Consider the following 17,649-nt stretch of genomic DNA (forward strand, 5'->3'; position numbering starts at 1 on the left):
CTTTTTTGGAATAATCCTGCTAACAAAGACGAACCAACCAATCACAGAGGCTCCTCGGTGGAGGTAATAAACCCCCGGCCTCATCTTTCCCCCTCCCATCCTCCTCCTCCTCCTCTCTGCATCTTAAATCATAAGAAGAAACCGCAAAATCTGCCCGTGTGTAACCAGATCTCAAAAAGTTTGATGCCGGAGTTTAAGATGGGGTTTGAGGTCAATGTCACCTCTGCGATGGGACGCGGGGAAAGGCCGCAGCCTTCCTCGGCTCCACAAGCGAACAGGAAACCGAGAGGAGAGGAAGATGCTCCCTTTGCCCTCGGGAGACACCGGCACTCGGCAGACGCCAGCCATGCAAAGACCACAAGCCCCCGCTCCTCTATCTCGCCCTCTTTCCTCAATCTCGTCTTTCCTTTCATCTCTGAGTCATTGTAAAGTGTAATGAAAGAAAGATGGATGAATAATTCAGTAGACAGGATTTAAGAACTCCCCTTTTATGTCTTTCTGAGAATGCAGGACAGTGCCACACAAAGATTTCCTTTAAAGTTTCAGCCTAATGTGGGATTCCCCCATTAATCGAACTCCCCGTTAATTATGCTCGCTTTCTACAAAGGTTTACAGCATAAGTGGGGCGCCGCGTCTGCAGTAGGGTCTCCTCAGCCAGCGTTTTTTTTGTCTCGTCAACACAGAAATGTTTGGGCGCCGAACTGCAGTATTAACTCTTCATTTCCAAACGTGCTCTATAAGGTAACGGGGCCTGATCCTGTTAGATCTTGTCAAACTGAAATGGGATTAGAGGTGTTGAGCATCTGCCCACTCAATCTGGGGTTTTAATAGAGCAAGAGCAGATCCGCCGTTCTGGCCTTGGTTTGCCAGGTGCTGAGAAACGGAGACCACAAAGTGGCCGGCAGATCGAGAAAAAGCCCTAAACAAGACTCTTACTTTCAAATCCTTTTTTTTTTTGAAGGTGGGATGATAAAAAATTTGAAATATTCAAGGAGGCAAATTTAGGTTTTCAAAGTGGTTTGGTGGGATGCTGGGGATGAGGATGAGGAGATTCATGGAATGAGGGCAGGGATAGGGGGAGAAAATTCAAAGGCGACTCAGCCAAAGCAGAGCGAAGAAATGCACAAAAGCTTCTTAAATCATGTCAGTCTCACTCTTGGGGATAGGCAAGGCCATCCGAGTATATGTCAAACACCACCCTTTCCATCTGCCAATCTGTAAAGGCAAAGACTGAAGTTCTCGCTGTGTACGCAAAGTGTGTAGGCGGGATATGTAAACAATGTGACAAAAACCTCAATCCTCACACGCTGGAATTAAGCAAGACTCGGGAATGGCTGAATCTCTCCCAAAAAATGTAGGCCAAAGTCATTTTTTTTCCTCGTTTTCTGCAGACGCACAGTGGTCGGTATCATTAATACAGATGCAGATAAATATCAAAGTGGAATAGAGATGTGTGTGAGACAGAATCAGGCTGGCGGGTTCCCTCGGCACTGCTTCCTGTCTGATGTTTGGCTACATGAACCGAGACGAATCGCACACAAGCAATATTTGGGATGAGGAGCGAGAGGAGGTGGGGGAAGGGATGGATGAGGAGAAGGAGGAGGAGGGGAGCTCCCTTCCCAAAAGAGGTCTGAGAGATTGGAAGTGAGCCATTGCAGGTCTGAGAGCAATCACACAAAACGCAGGGATCCTTCTTAAATCTGTGCCAGCCAACCTCCACACCCATGGAGGAAGCACATCAAGGGTCCCTTCATCCTCCTGATATCACACATTCAGGCAGCATTCAGGCAGCACACCATCCACCACCTCCACCCACCCTCGTGCACGTTTGGCAGATTTATGGCACTTTGTTAGCGGGAACCAAAACAGGATTTGGAGCTGGTTCAGCCAAACATTTAAATAAAAAGGACACAGAGTGTTAACAGTGCTCAGCCTGCTGCTGTCATAAAATGTAAGCTAACCCACGGATATTAATGCTAACCTAAACAACTCACACACACATATGCACACAGGGAAATCAGCCCTCCTTTAGCAGTCATCTCGTGCCTATTCACGTCAAGTCAACACCACAAAACACGAGTCCCCTCGCTGTCATTTCAGGGAGAAAAATCTGCTTCACTTGGACACAGAAACAACATCCCAACAGGCAGACAGAGCGCCGGGCGCTGAAGACCATGTCAGCTGTAAAAACTGCATCACCAATACAAATTAACCCCCTCCTCCCAAAGTACACATTTTGGGTCATCTCACCTTTCTCCTTCTGCCTTTTCTGTCATCCAGTCATCTGAGAGCTCCTCACACCAGAATGAAACGTAAGGCACGAGAAGCAAAGAGGATAAAAAAGACATGAAAGGAGGCCACAACCTTACATTTCTGCTTTCCGGCCGCCGAGGAGATTACGTCCCCCCCCTCCCGCACCACCTCCTGTTAAAAGTGCCGTCACTTTGCGAGCGTGGCGAGGAAGCCGGTTTCCTCTATGCTACAGCTAGAAAAGGCCTGTCCTTGGGCATGAGCATTGTGTATGTGTCTGTGCTGTCTGCAGAGGCTGCCATGCCTCCCATTGTTCCAGGGCGAGTGAGGCAGGCTTCCTACCCCAACAGACCCTGCCTACTACAACAGCTGTGGACCAGCCCCCACCTCCCAGTTGCTCTCCTTCTCCCCTCCTCCTCCACCTCCTACAACTCCTGCCTGTGCTGCTGCTGCTAAACATTAACCCCACAGCTGCCGGCTTGGGTCATAAAGAGGAGGAGAAGGGGGAGTTGTTTTCACAGGAGACCCTACCTTGTACGGACAAAGGGACGTAACAGGGAGAGGATATCCGACATCCCGGCCGAACTGACAGCAGCTCTGCACAGAGCCATTAAGTGCCCTAGAAAGAAAACAGGCTCTGCACTAAGAGGATTGTCCTTCTCTTTCACATTGGCAGTACGTGTTGGACAGAGTCCTGTGCGACGGCACAGAGGGAAAGACTGGAAATCAGGAGGAATCAGGAGGCTCCAGGTTATGATTACTTTCATTAGAAATTATAGTCTCAATTATTCTCTGCTGTGGCTTAGAGAAAATGGAGCAAACACAGCAGCTAGAGTTAACAGAGCCCAAATTATGTGCCGAGATGAGGTGACGGGAGGAGAGGTCCAATTCAGGGACTTCGGTTCATGGAGGTGAGACCTAGCAGGCAGCGGGTTCAGTTCAATTTGATTTATTTAGCACCAAATCAACAAACCATGTGGCACAAAGCTGTCACCCTGGGTTTGATTCTGTCCTCGGTCATTTGCTGCACGTCTTCCTCCTCTTCTTTGGATTGTAATGATATTGATATGATAGTGGTTAAAAGAGTCATTGAGGCTATTATAAAACCATTTACATACATCTGTAATTTATCATTTCAAACTGGTCGATTTCCAGACAGAATGAAAATAGCAAAAGTTATACCTCTATACAAATCTGGAAACAAACACCATTTCACAAACTACAGGCCTGTCTCTTTACTACCTCAATTCTCAAAAGTTCTTGAAAAACTGTTTAAAAACAGACAAATTTATAGATAAACATAAAGTACTCACTGAGAGTCAGTACGGATTCAGATCAAGCAGATCAACATCATCGGCACTATTAGATTCAATAGAATACATCACAAATTCCATAGACAAAAAGCAATATGTGGCTGGGTTATTCATAGACTTGACAAAGGCATTTGACACTATAGATCATGATATATTAATAAGAAAACTGGAACGTTATGGTGTCAGAGGGGTAGCTTTAGATTGGGTCCGGAGTTATTTAAGTGACAGAAAGCAGTTTGTGAAAATAAATGGTGGTTGCTCCTTATGTATGGACATTGCTTGTGGTGTACCCCAAGGGTCAGTTTTGGGTCCAAAATTCTTCAACTTGTACATTAACGACATCTGTAAAGTGTCCAAAGTATTAAAAATGGTTCTCTTTGCTGACGATACAAACATTTTTTGCTCTGGTGATGATCTGCAGAATTTATTGGAGGATATGACTAATGAAATAAGTAAAGTGAAGTTCTGGCTTGATAAAAACAAATTATCATTAAATTTGAATAAATCTAAACTGATGTTATTTGGAAATAGTAGTTTAAATACAAATGCAAAGATTCAAATAAATGGTGTTGATATTGAAAGAGTCAGTGAAAAATAAATTTCTGGGGGTAATAATAGATGAAAAACTTAACTGGAGAGCTCACGTAAGATATATTCATTCCAAAGTATCACGAAGCATTGCAGTACTAAACAAGGCAAAACAGGTATTCGACAGAACATCACTTCATATTCTCTACTGTTCACTGGTTTCACCATACTTAAGCTATTGTGCAGAGGTCTGGGGCAATAACTATAAAACCACATTACATTCACTTTTTACTCTTCAAAAAAAAAGCAATTCGAATCATCCACAATGCAGGTTATAGGGAACATACAAACTCACTATTTTTGCAGTCTGAAATATTGAAAATTGACGATATAGTGAAATTCCAAACAGCACAAATTCTATTCAAAGCAAAAAATAAAGAACTGCCAGGTAATATTCAGAGTATGTTTTTTTTGAAAGAAGGAAGTCATAATTTAAGGGGTTTTTGTAACTTCAAAACAATGAAGGTACGTACTACAAGAAAAGGCTTTTGTGTTTCTGTTCATGGAGTGAAACTATGGAACAAACTGAATATGGAATTAAAGCAATGTCCAAACATAAAACTGTTCAAAAAGAGTTATAAAAATATGATCTTCTCGATCTATAAAGAAAAGGAAAATATTTAAATTAAGTGAATGTCTCTATTTAAAAACAAACAAACAAACAAAAAGTTCATGATGTGATATTATAGTATATAGTATATCAGAAATCTGTTCACTATTTTTATTACAAATTATATCAGTAAGGAAGCTGACTAAATATTCACTGATAATTTATGGCAAAGGGGTGGGATTAAATAAGTGTATACTTCTTCCCACTCCCTTTCAACATGTAAATTAATCAGAATGGTTTTTTGTATGTAATTTGTATAGTATTTTTTTTCTCTCTTATTTCTTTTCTAAATGTACTTGTATATTGTTCACATGTTGAAATAAATTACCAATCAATCAATCTTCTCTCGCCCACCTTTCCTGTCTACTCTCAAACTGTCCTTTCATAATAAAGTCTAAAAAGCACAAAAAACATATCTGTGAAAAAATAATAATGATAAAAGAGGGGATCCACAAATGGCAAAACTGCTTTTTAAAACTGTGAATTTGGATATCTTAACATGGTGAGTCTATAGGGATCGACCGGCCATTAGAGCCAACCAAGTGCCCGTTAGAGGAACTGCAGCTCCTCTAACAGACAGTGTTGCCTTGACATTTCAGTCTCTGAGCCATTTTTTTCATTACACACACAATATTTGAAGTATGGGAGGAAACCTGAGCATCAGCAGGAAGAAAATGCACTACATTCAGGTGTTAGAACACACTCCGTGTCATCAATATTTCCTCATTTGACAGCTGTAATCTGCCCCACTCAGCAGACTCTCTCTATCTGTGTATCTGTTTCCATGCTTGCTTGTTTGTTGTTCATCAGTCCTGGAAGTTGCCACTTGTGACCCACCAAAAGAAGAAAGGTTGCACCGATGTTGGTGTAGCCACAAATAAAATGGAATCTATCGACTTTAGTAGCCGATGTTTATGTGTTGTGCAACATCCGTTTTGCGTTGGCTCGGAGACACTGGGGTGAACCCATGATTTAATAACGGCATCCAGAATTTCACAATCTGTGGATCCCCAAAAAGGAGAGAAAAATGGGGCCCGCTAGCATTACAGCTCAGCTGATGTGGATGGCATGACTGTTTGCATCCGGTCACACTGTCACAAGCCTCTCGTATGGGTGGATGAACACATCCTTTTTCTTTTTTGAGTAACTGGGATTTTTGGGGCGAGACACTTTGCTGAGTACTTCAAATAAATTTGTGTTAGCACCTCAAAGTAAGAAAGTACAGTTACGTTATGTTACGTGAAGATATTTGTTACACTTGGACCCGAGGGGACCCTAGCAGACGCATGGATGCGGATATATAATCCCGGGTTTAATGACTAGCCTGGATGATTTACTGCTCCCAAGTTCAGCCTGACCCTAGCTCAAAACCAGTCATAGTGGTTGTTTCTTTATCTTCTGTTGATAGCTTTAGTTAACTTCTAGAGGTTCTAACCTTTCTTTCCTTTTTTTTTTTTTTAAACACAGAAAGAATTAAAGTTCCCTGAAAAAGTCTCTTTTCTCCAACCCACCATGTAAGAGTCAAATTAAAAATTAAACAAGTAAACTAAACTGTGAGTCTTTTTTTGAAAGCCTCTGATAATTACTTTTTAATAAAATATGCTGCTTTATTTTCTCAGTACAACAGTCCCAAACCCAAATGGGTCACACATTTCAGAAGTATGGGTGAGAAAATGTTTGGGGTTTTTTTGGTTTTAAATAACTGAAACAGTTATTAGTTCCAGATTAATCGCTTCAATCGATTAATGAGTTAACAGTGTGGCTGTTGTGCAGCAATCTTTGTGAATGGGGGGTCACGGCTTCCACAATCAGCGTCTTGTGTGAACCGGTCAGCGCCCTGGCAGGTTTCTCGGCACAGCGTCTCGGTGTGGTTTCTCTCCCCAGGTTTTCACCCGGTGTGACTCAGCTGCTGTCCTTATTAACAAGGCCACATCATCCTCACATACCAGACACAATAAACCAAGTCTGATGACAAAATGACTGGGAGCCACGGCAACAGCGAGAGGAAGAAAACACGGGTTTCATGAGCAGAATGTGGGAGGATAATATAATAAAGCAATAATGGATGGCAACACATCCCTGCAGCATCCCTGCCTCCGTAAACAACTCTTTAAATCGCAGATATGTAGGTCCTGATTTAAAGTAATAATATGACCCTAATTAACCAGACAAAAAAAAGACACCTAACCCAAATTGACCTTGCCCCACACCAGACATCCTATAGTGGAAATCAAATGCCCCGGGGCACTTACAATTGTATTCAAATCTCAACAAAACACCCGAGCCCGTTTGGCAAGTATAGAGCTGCCCCAGATTCAGTTCCTGGGAAATGAGACGGTTTGTTTTTCCAAGATTAATGCTGACACTCATGAATCCCATATGGAAAAATCACGGGAACCCCCAAAGACAAAAATGCTGCTTTATCAACTCAAATGAGCTGTTTGTCTGCGGAAAATTTCACAGGTCATCATCGAGAATCAACCACAACAAAGAAAAAAAAAAAAAAAAAAACAAAAAAAAACACACGACAGATGCCGAGCCTCACATCAAAAATCACCCAGATCAAAAGAGCTTGTGTCCACTGAGGATTTATCCTCTTATTGCTGACACATATGGCCGTCCTGCCCAGTCTGTACTCACCACCTAGCCTCTAATCTGTGTCCGCCTAGTGGCTGAAAACTTTAAAGAAGCCGTCCTAATCATCCCACCACCACGTGAGCAATTAAACCGTTTCTGCTAAACTCCCAGGGTTCTTGAAGGGCATTACATTCATTCACAATTCACATTACACTGCGGTACAGACAAAAATAGCGTTTCTGTTTACTTTCAGCTCCTCTGGAGAGACTAAACTCTTAGCACTAAAAAAATGCACTTAGGGTACAGAAACGCTACCTCACTAATGGTTAAAAAGCTGTAAACCAGCACCAAAATGACAGTCACAAACCAAAAGCCACCACTCTCTTAACCAATAAAAACTGTTTGATGTGTGTATTCTTCATGTGTGGCCTTCAATCCGGCACTCAGTCATCAAAACCTTAAAAACCCATGCTATAATCATTGAAGAGCTGCAATAAAAACATGTAATCTGTATTTATTTTGACCAATTCTTAACTTTTTAACTGTAGTTTTGAAAGCAACAACCAGAATATCTTTATATTGTTGTTTGGAGAAAGCAAGACGTTTGAAGAAGACCTTGTATGTTTTTGTACCATTTAAAAATTACATTAATCTACTAAATAATCAGAAGAGCAAAGAAGTAAACGGCTTGTGGTGTCACTTTGTGATTGCCTAATGTCTTTCAAAAGGATGAGATAAGAGCCATCTGAGTCCATCTAATCAAGCTGGGTTGTTCCTCTTTGTGTTAAAGGGACAGTTCACCCCAAAATCTCTTTTTGCTTTGCCAAACTACACCCGCCAATCACAGCACTTTGCAGAAGGAAGTGTTCATCCTGTGATGAGACTGCGAGTCACAGCATGACAGGATGTAAGCTCGCTGCACGCTTCTTTTTGTTGGCGGATGTAGACAGAAAAAAATAGTCCCTACATGTTACTGCTCATGAGGTTTGTGGATTTTGTGAGTAAGTGCATCATAATTTTAATAAAGAGAAATTGATGCTGAGCAGTATTTAGTTGCATTATGTTAAAACGACTAAAATAGGCGATGCACGCAATACAGATCAATAAACAGCAGTACAGCTGGCAGGAAAAAAAAACATCTGAATTTTATTTTCGGGTGAGCTGTCTCTTTAAAACTTTTACTGATGCTCGGTGAGGAATCTGCTATTTTAAAATCTTCCATTATTTTCAAATTTACATTTAAAGAGCTTAGAGGAAGTGCTACAAGTAGGAAAAAGTAAAAGTATGGAAAAACATTTTTAAACTTGGCTGTGGTGGAAAACTTGGTGAAGTAAAGCAAATAGTGACAATGTGCAATAGAAAGAAACCTGTTAAATGAATCATGACAAACCAAAGGAGAGAAGTGCAGCTCTGTGCGGGACATCACGATACTCAAACCTTCATCAAATTCAGATGATTTTTCTCATTTTGTCATCATAAAAGGTGATTAATTGCACCATATCTTTTCTTCTCCTTTCAAACTGCATCCAGTGGGAGAATTGGCAAAACAATTCCTCCAATATGCCTCTAACAGTAGGGAATCCGCTTTTTTCATCTGCTTTGGCCCATTTTTATAAGACTTGTGAGCAGAGATGGGCAGTAACACGTTACTGTAATCCAATTACTTTTTTTCAAATAACGAGTAAAGTAAGGGATTACTATTGCAAAAACGGTAATTAGATTACCGTTACTTTCCCGTAGGAACGCTGCGTTACTGCGTTACTAAAACCGTGATTTTTTTGCGAGGATGTCTCATGACAGTGACGTAAGCGAGTGCGACGTTCATGGCAACAGCTGTGTGCAGATCAACAATGGATCATATATCGAGTGCGGGAGAGAGTATGAGCGTGCAGCGTTTAAAGCGTGGAAGTACTGACCTTACTTTGAGTTTGATTCCATAAAAAGTGACAAAAACATTAGCGTCCGTTGTGCGTGGGAAGAAAACTTCTTTTTACACCGAAAAACCCCCCTAAACAAGCACCGAGTGCGCAACGACGTAATGGGAAATTCGCAGAGAAACTCGCGGATTCTTCCACTGACCGCTGCGACACACCTGCACCAGGGCAAACCTCCACCTATGCCACTCCTGCTTTACAGGTGAAAATAGAGCAACAGGACCGCTGAGTCTTTGACTTTATTTATTTTCTGCTGTGTTTTACTTGCATCTATTTGAAAGACTGAGTGTAAACACAAAAAAAAATTTTATTTTATGTGCTGGAATGTGCAGAAAATAGGTTTAAATGTTAAACTAATTTATTCAAGTCAGAGAATGTTGCATATAATTAAATTTTTGCTTGATGCATAAAGTTAAAAGATTAAAACTAATGAAACAAGTTTTAAAAAGAGACTTTTCCATTTGATTACATTTTGTATGATGGATTATGTAGAAAAAGTAGAATTGGGCTGAAAAATCTATCACTTTATCACCTCTTCAGGTTTTAAATCGTGTTTTTAAAAAGTAACTAAGTACCGTAATTAATTACTTTTGAAAATAAGTAATCAGTAAAGTAACAGGATTACTTTTTTGGGGGAGTAATTTTTTCAAGTAACTTGACCAACACTGCTTGTGAGACAACCAGATAAAAATTGGAAAAGAAAATCATGGACACACAAAGGGAGACTTAACTTTAAAAGGCTCTAACCCAATGCTCTGCTTTGTTGCCTCAGCAGGTGGAGAACTTGCGTGGTGTTGCGGTTAGCCAGAAGTGTGGACCTAAAGCTTGAAGATCATCTAAAGAGCAGAACAGTCCTGTCACCAGAGGAGTTTGAGTATGTCCAGCCACAGGAAGAGAAACAGCAGCCCGATCAGTGAATAAGCTGGTATACTTGACAGGAAGGACTGCATCTAGATGGCTAGAAACGACTGGACTTTCAAAATAAAAGCAAGGCATAAACTGATAAATGTGCAGGTAAATTTGGCACATGCCCACCACCCTGGTGCCACTTAAGCCTTAAGATATTTTTAATGTGTAGAGATACTTTTCGTCAGCAGCTGTGAGAGTGCTGCAGTCACGCTACCTGTGGAGTTCTGACAGAGCAGTGTTAGCACTACCATATCGAGCTCAGAGGGAAGTCAGGTGCCCTCTTTGATATCTCCGGTGGAGGAAAAGGTGGGTGATAGGAAATCACAGTCAAATTTTTCCAAACATGCACTTACGACTACTTGATGCTTCATGTTGCCGACTGAACGACCGTTTTTGCAAATGTTTGAGAAGGCAACTTTAAATGAAGGCAACACAGAGACACCTGAACAGGCACTCAAATATAACCGAACATAAGATATACAGATGTTTTATTAAACATACTAATGTTAGTAATCCCTGCACATTCGTTCAGATTATAGCAAGAAGATTCTTGAACGATTCAGATGCTTCCCCTTTCACACTATGGGTTTCAGGGTTTCTGTATCAGCAATGTTTTATTAATATACTTGATAAAAATAACACAGGTCTATGGTTAACTGCCACATGCAGCTCACACAGTACATAACGCATCTTTGTGGCACCTGTGCACAAAAAAACCTAAGCTTGTCAACCCGCAGCGCTGCGCATCAGCAGTTAACATGTCACTTGAAAAAGCTGAATGAAGGGCTGTCAGGGGTTTGTCATAACGCTGCTGTGTCAGGCATTAATACACACAGACATCTGTATGGGATGAATGGGACATTGAGGGAGTAGCTTCCCTTCTAAGAGGGTCAAAGACTGAGAGCGCCGACATGACCTGAATGAGGGCTGGTCACATGTTACCCCGAAGCTAACACAAGGGAATGAGGATAACTCACAACATAAAAGGCCTATTGTAACCCCCCTCCGCCATCCACTCTACCCCTCGAGTGAGGATCTTCAGCAGCGGCTCAGAGAAACTCAATGGTACCAAAAACCATGAGCCAAAGGGTGATAGAAATGCATCTTAATGGAAGGAAACTCGAGGGGAAGAACATCTCCTGGAGGCATCCTGGCAACGGTCATGTGGCCGACTTCAAATTCAATGCAAACAACACATGAGACGTGACCTGTGACAGTGTCACGGCGCCGTCTGACAGCTCTGTCTCAAACACGCCGTTCGCACACTTGCAGCTCTTCATGTGCTGATTACATAAGATGACATAGAAACCCCCCCAACCCCCAAAACAAAGAACAGCAGCAAACAAACCATCCAGACAGGAAGTGAAACAAACGGTCGACTAATCAATGATCCACAGAAACATTTAGGGCATCAGCTAATGATTATTACTTTAATTACTTAATCTGACAGTTGCTCTCTACACGTTCATAGTTTGAGCTTAAAACTGTTGAAATGTCATCAAATGTTTTGTTTTCTCCAGGAAAGACAGAGAATTCATTGCAAGAACAAAGAAGAAGCAGCTGATGAGGTCATTTCTATTTGCTCACAAATTACAATTTTGTGCCACCATCAGAAACTTTATTGTCATTGTCATGAGAACAACGAAATTAAGAATGGTCCCCGATCATTGCATCATCCCTAGCAATATCAAAATATAAATACACAGTTAATCATTATATTTGAATATTAACCACACTATTTTCCAGCATAAAGACTCTTTTGAGCGATAACTGAACAAAAGTTGTCTGTTAAAAGGAAACTTTTTTTTTTCCAAAGCAGAAACATGAAACACTTCCTCATTTTAAGTTGTCACTTGAGAGGATTTGCTGCATGTTTCTAAAACGCAAATATTTTTGGACTGTTGTTGGGGAAAAACAAGTGATTTAAACCTTCTTTTCCATAACACCAGAATGTGTCTTTAAAGTTTAATCAGAAGAAATTATTTTTTCATGCTTTTATACCCTCGGTTTCAGCCCAGTTACAGCCTGAGCTTTTATGTCGGTGCTGATGACGCCCCTCTCAGAACAGTGCAGTCCCTTTCCTTTTGGTCCCCAGGCCACAAATGACACTAACAACCTCTGGTGACTTATCATAACTCTTTGAGTTTGGCGGAGCTCTCTAATAACTGTCAGTTGCTAACAAAAAACTTACACACTGAAACCAGAATCTGAGCCAGAAGACAGAGATACTTATGCAGAAGTATCTACAGTGAGATCTGGTGACCGACGAGGCCATTTTGAGTATAATGAACTCATTCTGCCTTCAAATCAGTTTGTGATGATCCTGCTGGAAGCAGCCATCAGGAGATGGGCACGCTGTGGTGAGAACGGGAATATTCAGGTAGGCTGTGGCACGTAAATAAAGCTCAGTTTGTACTAAGGACGGGACGGATCCATGTTTTCATGCTGTTTCTTACGGTGGCCCTGAGAGGCCAAACGGACTGCAACTTAAGAAAACACCAGCGATAAGAAAAATGCTGCAAAAGCACACAAATAATAATGGATTGCATTTATATAGCGCTTTTCGAGACCCTCAAAGCGCTTTACAATGCCACTATTCATTCACTCTCACATTCACACACTGGTGGAGGCAGCCACAGTTGTAGCCACAGCTGCCCTGGGGCAGACTGACAGAAGCGAGGCTGCCATATCACGCCATCGGCCCCTCTGGCCAACACCAGTAGGCGATAGGTGAAGTGTCTTGCCCAAGGACACAACGACCAAGACTGTCCGAGCCGGGGCTCAAACCAGCAACCTTCCGATTACAAGACGAACTGCCAACTCTTGAGCCACGATCGCCCCAAAACACAACAGAAATAGGAAAAAACACAACAGAAATAGGAAAAATAACCCAATAACCCAACGGACCAGTTGCAGGAACCCAAAACATGGTAGGCATGTTTTATCATGATTCATATAATACTGATGACGGATTTTTAGGCTAATAGTTATGCTAACACACTTACTTCTCATCTTTTCTTTCCTCACAGAACCGATAGATCCTTCACTTCTTTTAAGTGTCTCCCAGCGCAATTCTTAGCATATTTTGGTTCCTGGAACTGGTCTCAACTGGCACAAGGGAAGGGAACCCGTCAGGTTATTGTATCCCCAGAAACACTTCCCTTGTGCTTTTGGAAATCTGTTTTTCCTTATTTCCATTGTCGTTTTTCCTATTTCCTTTGTGTTTTGTGTGCTTTTGCACCGTTTTTCTTATTGCCCGTGTTTTCTTAAGTTGCAGTCCGTTTGGCCTCTCAGGGCCACCGTAGTTTCTGCCAAATTCTGACCCAAAGATCAAAATGTTGCAGCAGGAACAAGAGACTCATTAGATCAGGAAACATCTTCTAATGGTGTGTGTTGTAAACCGTGGCCTCAGTTTCCTGTTCTTAGCTGATAGGAGTGGCCTCGTGTGAGATCCTCTGCTGCTGTAGTCCATCTGCTTCAAGGTTCGACATATTGTTCCTTCATAGATGCTCTTCTGCGTACTGTGGTTGTAACAAGTGGTTTTATGGATTAACTGTTGCCTTCCTATCAGCTCCAAGCAGTCTGACCGTTATCCTCTAACCTCTGACATCAACGTGGCATTTTTTTCAAGGACAATCAGCTGGTTCTGAAATATTCAGACCGACAACTATGACACACTCAAAGTCACTGAAATCCCTTTGATGCCCAGTTTGAACTTCAGCGGGTCGTCTCGACCACATCAACATGCCTAAATGCACTAAATGCTGCCATGTGATTTAAAGACTGTGTTAACAAGCAGTTGAACGAGTCTGTCTGAGCCACAACAAGCTCATTTAATGAGTGGATAATACTTATTTAATCAAGAGCCTCATTAAATTGTACAGACCACAATTTACTTGTGTACTCTTTGAAAACACAACCAAAAATGCTTGTTTATTTTGATAATAATTACAAACTTAGCCCTTTTTCAAGCACAGTTACAGTGTTTCACAGTTTGGATATTTAAACATTTAAACTGTGCGGCTTTCCAAATGTACGGCTATAGCTCAAAAGTAGGGGGTGGGAATTCTTCACATGCAAGCAGGTCTTCCTACCAGTAACGGAAGGTTTGGTGTACTTTATCGTAGTCGAGATCTTTGAGAGTAAGCGGTGCCTACTGTTGTGACATCACAATGTTATTGAATTCCTGACTGCTGAAATATGAGGCGTGCATTTGTTCCATTGAATGAGTGTTTAAAAAGTTTCACTGTGCTTATAAAGCCACCAGATCTTTTTGATAATAAAAGAAATCCACAGAAATCGCCCTTCCTATAAAATCAAACCTTTAAATATTTTACCTGTGAAGTTTAAAGAAAAAGTGGTTGAGAGTGTTCTCCTTTTTGCCATTTACTAGTCCAAAAACAGCTAGATAAAAACATCTTTGCTAAAAAAGCAAAGATGGCATAATTTGTTTGTTTCTAACTTTTTTGTTAAGATGACATTTGGTTGTGTAAGTGATACCACGGTTCCTGCGGAGAGACTTTTTTTTCCTTTACTCAGATTTCTCAGATTTTAAACCAACTGTTTGTTTTTGGACTGTTGGTTAAAAGAAGCAGTTTCAAGACATCGCCGTGGGCTCTGCTAAATCGTGATTTTCCTTCATGTTCTATTAGATTCATTGAAAAAACATCTGGCACATTTTTTTAGCAGATGGTCCATCGCTGCCATTTGTGGTTGGGCAAAAAGAAGCAACTGTCTGAATAAGAGCTGTAAATCAGAGCCGTGGGGTACAAACGCCCATTGAGAGGCAGACAGTTTAATGTAATGTGCGCAGCCCCAAGTGAGGATGGAGTGCTAATCCACCGACATGAAATGTGACACCGGGATGTGCGGGGTCTACAGCTGGGGCTATAAAAAAAACCTTAGTGTTAATTTGCATGAAGCTTCGGCTTAGTCGGACCTCATTAGGAAGTCAGGAGTTGTAACCGGCGAGCCATCATCACCGGCTGGCTGTGGTCTGCCTGGCTGATGGTGTTTGCTGTGCAGCAGAAATGGCTTACAGAGAGCACAGAGTCAGCGGCATCAATCAGTCAGCAACTCTCTATGGAAACAGCTTCAGTAATTTTAAGATCAAACAAAGTAAAATATTCTCTATTTAAGCTTCTCGTACGCAAAAATGTGATGCTTTTCTTGGTTAACTAAAAATCGTGCTTTTGAGACGAAATCTAGAAAGCAAGCTGTAAAAGACGCATTTTCTACATGTAATAAAAGAGAGAAATAATTATGCGTATTTAAGGGGTGCATTACACCAAGCTGCTGCCAATCAGTGAAACGGGGCGACAGGCCCTAGACCAGACTATCTTTGCATAATTCAAACTTTAAAATAATCCCTGTTCATCTTAAACTGGGCCTTGTTAGAGCTACTCACTTCATCTTCTGCCTGAAACAAGGCGTTTCAGCTCCTCTCGCTTTAGGACAACTTTTTTCTGATTGGCCCCTTATTGGAAACTTTCACCATGTTTAATATCTTCATCCAACACTGAAACAATATAGGAGGTGAGACTGCTCCTACACAATGTAAAAACTGGAAAAAAATCTGGCTGCTCCGTTGACATTAGGAAGGAGTGTCGGGGAAATCCTTTTTTCTCAGTGCATGAAGCTCCATTAGCACTGGGCACAGGACCACCCACAGTGTGTCAAATGGTAAGCCTTCAAATCGATTTTAACATTTGCGAAGTGGATGAAGGTGCAGGTAGCCAAATATGATGTGATGGTGGTCCCGGTATAACTTTCAGGTCTACAGTGAAATCGTAGAGCTTACAGCGTAGCGCTGGGTTTATACTCAGCTGCAGACACCACAAGGGAGTTCTTCGTTCCAGTTATAGATATTTGAAATCCGACTAAGGGTGCTTTAAGCGTGCATTGTAGTTTTGTGTGTCTGCAGAATTGTCTGAGTGGTTATAAAACATTAAAAAAAAATCTGATCCGTCTGATGATGAAATGCACATCAACCAGACCCAGGCAGGTTCGTGGACACGGAAACGATAGCACACATTTAAGCGTTCAGAAGTTCCAGGGAGCAAACTAAAAATAGCATCAAGTCAGGAAGCTGCCTTAACATGTCTAACAACAGGACTGTAAACATGAGATCATCCAAATTTTAATCAGAGAAGGTTTGTCGCATTTATTTTTTGATCACTCCTCATATACAAGACAGAAAATAAAGAAAAGGACACAAGAATCTCCTAAATATTCCTTAAATATGCCTCCACCAAGGCAATGTGCAGGTTTATTTGCCCTGTTGAAAATCATTTTAATATACATAATCTTTAAGAAACATAATTGTGGCTACAATTATTTTTACTTATGCAAATTCATTCTCTTTCTCTTGATGAAAACCCTTCTTTTTAAAGTAGTGCTGTCAGCGTTAACCTAATTAAAATGACGTTAACGTCACAACCGCATTAACGCGGCAAATCTCCGTTAACAAGTTAACGCGGATCGCCCCGTGCGTGGGGCTGCAACACGTGAGCGCGCTTAGCTTGTTAACGCGTTAGCGCCGTGCAGCCCGATGCATGGGGTGACCTGCGTTAATCTAGATTAACGCTGACAGCACTACTTTAAAAATCTGAAACATTGTAACATCTGCCTTTGCAAGAACAGCTCTTTGTAGCATTGTTATCACTTTGACCTTCAGATCAATCTATTGACAAACCAAAGCAGACAAAAGCCTTTTTTTAATCAGTATTAAAAGCCAGTCAGTAGTAATGTGTTTCGGCTTCTCCAATGCCTCCTCACTTTTAATGACATCAATGATTACCTTTGCATTTTTAAGTTGTTCTTTAAGCAACTGTAATTGTAACAATTTGCTTTTTTTAAGCTTTTAAAGACCAAATCATGATTATATAACCATGAGAATAATCAATTAAAAGAAAATGTTCAGGTGCAGCCTCGTTTCCCTGTGTAAACTTTAAAGCAGCTTAGTCTGATTCCAGACGGTGACCTTAATAAATCGCTCACATGTGAAAAGATTCAAAGTATGCTCCGCAGTCCATTTCTGCGATCATAAAAACCCGGTAATGAAAACCATTTGTTGTGGCCCCTGTAAAGGCAGGTTTCGTACCGCTGTAAATACTCCGCAGAGAGGTGCCGTCCTCTGCCAACCAGACGACGAGCTCGGCAGCCAGAGGAACGGCTGCACTTCGTCCACCGCTGCACCACATTTCCATGTGTGTCAGCAAAAGCCTTTACTACAGGTCTTCGGTGACTCATTTTCACATCAAACTGTTGAACCCTGACATGCCTGGAAAAAATGTGAAGCTAGAACAAGACATGCTGCTGACGCCAGACGAGCCGATCCAGGACAAAGGCTGCTACAGCGTCCAGTTTAGAGAGCTGCAACGAGGCCACTCTGAAACAGGTGAAACCAGCTCTGGCACAAAGATTAGCGACTTATCCAGCTAAATTTGGGATTAAGTCAGGATTTAGC

The sequence above is a fragment of the Diplotaxodon limnothrissa genome, linkage group LG20 (assembly GCF_057381915.1).
Source record: "Diplotaxodon limnothrissa isolate DT_005_m linkage group LG20, D_limnothrissa_male_GT1.1, whole genome shotgun sequence".
Taxonomy (NCBI): Eukaryota; Metazoa; Chordata; class Actinopteri; order Cichliformes; family Cichlidae; genus Diplotaxodon; species Diplotaxodon limnothrissa.